This window comes from Nerophis ophidion, linkage group LG12 (assembly GCF_033978795.1).
Source record: "Nerophis ophidion isolate RoL-2023_Sa linkage group LG12, RoL_Noph_v1.0, whole genome shotgun sequence".
In the NCBI taxonomy this organism is placed as follows: domain Eukaryota; kingdom Metazoa; phylum Chordata; class Actinopteri; order Syngnathiformes; family Syngnathidae; genus Nerophis; species Nerophis ophidion.
The window spans coordinates 31,948,613-31,953,184 of NC_084622.1; positions in this window are offsets into that span (position 1 = coordinate 31,948,613).

A 4,572-nucleotide genomic window follows, 5' to 3' on the forward strand; every position below is an offset into this window, starting at 1 on the left:
TTCCCCCCTAGGCTTCAGTGATGTCCGACTTAATTGATTACCTCTCAAAATACTATCATTTATGTCCCCACATGACCATTGCTGGAGAAATACTATACAAAAACACATTTGATATGCATTGATCCACATCAACAGTGTACAAAACGGGTTATTTTCTGGCGCATTTAAGAAATCAGTAAACAATCAGCAATTAAAACATATCTTATGTGGTACTGCCAAAATATTAAAATTCCAAAAATCTTATTAAGCGTGAAACAATTAAGAATGAAAAATATCTGAACTCACAATTTGTAGTTAAAGTTAAAGTCAAAGTACCAATAATTGTCACACACACACTAGGTGTGGTGAAATTTGTCCTCTGCATTTGACCCATCACCCTTGATCACCCCCTGGGAGGTGAGGGGAGCAGTGGGCAGCAGCGGGGCCGCGCCCAGGAATCAGTGTGCCAAGCAGGGAGGTAATGGGCCCCATTTTTTTCAAAGTCTTTGGTATGACTCGGCCGATCTCAAGGCAGACACTCTAACCACTAGGCCACTGAGTGGGTAGCGCCCATTCTACGCCTCATATTCGGCTGATTCGAGTGGAAAGGGCGGGCATTTCCCCACTTCATTGCCGATGTAGTTTCCAGAGGTGGGTAGTAACGCGCTACATTTACTCCGTTACATTTACTTGAGTAACTTTTGGGATAAATTGTACTTCTACGAGTAGTTTTTATGCAAAATACTTTTACTTTTACTTGAGTATATTTATAGAGAAGAAAAGCTACTTTTACTCCGTTCCATTTATCTACATTCAGCTCGCTACTCGCTACTTTTTTTTATCGATCTATTAATGTTTGTTTTGGTTAATGACAGAGCTTCAAAGTAGAATCTACGCATGCCTGCGTTTCACCAATCACATGCAGTCACTGGTGACGTTGGACCAATCAAACAGAGCCAGGCGGTCACAAGACCCGATTTAAACAAGTTGAAAAACGTATTGGGGTGTTACCATTTAGTGGTCAATTGTACGGAATATGTACTCTACTGTGCAATCTACTAATAAAAGTTTCAATCAATCAATCAAAAGTGTAAAGGAAAAAAGACACTTTTTATTTCAACCGTACTTCCCGTCAAAGCCTAAAGACAGATCGCACAGTTCCTGTCTTCACAATAAAAGCGCCGCTCCATCGCGCCTGCGTTAACAAAATAAGAGGCTCCGAAAGCCGGCGCAATTAAGCTAGCAAGCTACGGAGTTTGCCGCCAATGTATTTCTTGTGAAGTGTATAAAAACGAATATGGAAGCTGGACAAATAAGATGCCAAAAACCAACGATTTTCAAGGAGGAACTTTTTTTCTCCTCCATTTGAAAAAGTGGACGTCTGATTCCAATCATTGCAAGTCATCAGAATCAGGTAATACACCAACTTATATTCTTGTCTTCATTAAAGATAGGAATCTATATGTTAAACATGCATGTATATTCATTAAAACAGCTTCAATATGTGAACAAAAACGGCAAAATAAATAAATATAAATTATATACAGTATATTTAAATGTATGTATATATATATATATATATATATATATATATATATATATATATATATATATATATATATGTGTGTATGATTTGTGTGTGTATATATGATATGTGTGTGTATATATGATATGTGTGTGTATGTATGATATGTGTATGTATACGTATATATGAGGTAGATCACCTCGATTTGGTCATTTACTAAGTAATTGATAAACGTTGAAAAACTTATTGGGGTGTTACCATTTAGTGGTCAATTGTACGGAATATGTACTGTACTGTGCAATCTACTAATAAAAGTTTCAATCAATCAATCAATCAATCAATCAATCTATCAAATCAATGAATGCCTACTGAGGTTATGGTGCTGTTAAGTTATTTTGGCTCAATGTGCCATTTTTTAATTTTATTTTAATGTACTATTATTTAATATATAATATTGTTTTAGTTGCTTAAGAGATATTCCTGGCTCTGAATTTGCTCATTGCTATTTTTATGTTTTTGTGCTTTATTTGTTGCCGTAACCAAGTTACTCATGAGTTACTCAGTACTTGAGTAGTTTTTCACAACATACTTTTTACTTTTACTCAAGTAAATATTTGGGTGACTACTCTTTACTTTTACTTGAGTAATAAATCTCTAAAGTAACTGTACTCTTACTTGAGTACAATTTCTGGTTACTCTACCCACCTCTGGTAGTTTCTCTTTAAACAGCGTGGCGCAGTGGGAGAGTAGCCGTGCGCAACCCGAGGGTCCCTGGTTCAATCCCCACCTAGTAGTACCAACATCGTCTCGTCCGTTGTGTCCTGAGCAAGAGATTTCACCCTTGCTCCTGATGGGTGCTGGTTAGCGCCTTGCATGGCAGCTCCCTCCATCAGTGTGTGAATGTGTGTGTGAATGTGTGAATGTGGAAGTAGTGTCAAAGCGCTTTGAGTACCTTGAAGTAGGGCTGGGCGATATTGCCTTTTTTTAATATCGCAATATTTTTAGGCCATATCGCGATACACGATGTATATTACGATATTTTGCCTTGGCCTTGAATAAACACTTGATGTATATAATCACAGCAGTATGATGATTATATGTGTCTACATTAAAACATTTTTCTTCATTCGGCATTAATGTATGCTACTTTTAAACTTTCATGCAGAGAAAGAAATCACAACTCAGTCAATTGACCAAAAGTGTATTTATTAAAGTTATTAAGCAATGGCACAAACTTTCAAGTCATTTCCAAAACATAAAGTGCAAGATTGTCAGAGAGATTTTAAGTGTCAAATAAAAATGAGCTGCATAATAGGAAATCAAATAGTATTTGTCCTTCACTATGTGGTAGGTTACGACGAACGTTACGAAATTCTCTTCATTCTCTAGCGAGTGACTTTTCAAATGATGCTACATATTAGCAGTAATACTACTTTTTATAGCAGCGCTTTTTCCCCACAATTGACAAATTACGGTTGTCTGTTCGGCATCATCCCACTTGAAGCCGAACCACCGCCAGACGATGGAAACCCTGCTGTTTTTGGGGGAATTTAGTCTTCCTTCATTTGTCACCAGATCCGCACCTTCTTTGTCTTGTACGCCTACGTTAGCAGCTAACATTAGCCACGCCGCGACCTCTCTGCTGGGCGAGGGGGCGTGTATGTGACGTATGACGTGACAGAATGTGACGTATGTAAGAATGTGCGCCTGCTTGTCTGTGAGGAGAGTCTGGAAAGCGTGAGAAGAGCCTGAATGCCAGCAGCTAAAAGCAATTGCGTGAGAACGTATACTCAAATTTTACGATATAGTCATTTTCTATATCGCACAGAGACAAACCCGCGATATATCGTATGTATCGATATATCGCCCAGCCCTACCTTGAAGGTAGAAAAGCACTATACAAGTACTACCCATTTACCATTAATCTTTCTTGAAAATGGCCTTGCAAATATATGCCTGCCACTTAATCAACATTGTGCTCTCCTTCTTTGTGAGTACCGGTGATTTTTCTGTGGCGTTCTATGGCTCGTATGGCGCCTGTGCCACTTCCTGTTTTTGCAACTTGTGATTGGATACTCACTTGGGACTCCCAAGTGAGTATCCAATCTGCTCGTTCAAACTGCCTCACCACCATGGGAAAGACCAGAGTGTTGATGAAGAACAACTTTGCACAAGGCATCAGCAAGAAGCTTGTGAAAATGGATATATATATATATATGTATATATATATATATATATATATATATGTAGGTGTGGGAAAAATCACAAGACTACTTCATCTCTACAGAACTGTTTCATGAGGGGTTCCCTCAATCATCAGGAAATCTCCTGATGATTGAGGGAACCCCTCATGAAACAGTTCTGTAGAGATGAAGTAGTCTTGTGATTTTTCCCACACCTACATATTGCGCTCTACCACGGTATCGAGCACTATTCTCTGGATAATCCAATCAAGACATATATATATATATATATATATATATATATATATATATATATATATATATATATATATATATATATATATATATATATACGTACTGCATATATATATATATATATATACTGCATATATATACTGCATATAGGTAGTATATATATGCCCTGCTGTATGCCTGTGAGACCTGGACTGTATACAGCCGGCATGCTAAACAACTTAAGGCCTTCCACATGAGATCCCTCAGGAAGCTGCTCAATATCAGGTGGCAGGACAAGATCCCAGACACTGAGGTCCTCCACAGGGCTGAGATGGAGAGCATCTATGCCATCCTCAAGCGTTCCCAGCTGAGATGGGCTGGCCATGTCTGCCGTATGTCAAACGAACGCCTACCAAAAATGCTTCTGCACCATGGAAAGCGCTCACGCGGCGGATAGCGGAAACGCTTTAAGGACACCCTAAAAAACAGTCTCAAGGGCTGTGGTCTGGACCCAGAGACCTGGGAAGCCGTTTCCCAACACCGTTCAAACTGGCGCTCTGCAGTCTGGCATGGTGTAGCAGACTTCGAGGAAAAACGGATCCATGAAGCCGAACAGAAGCGACAGCTGCGCAAGACAAGAGACTGTTCCTC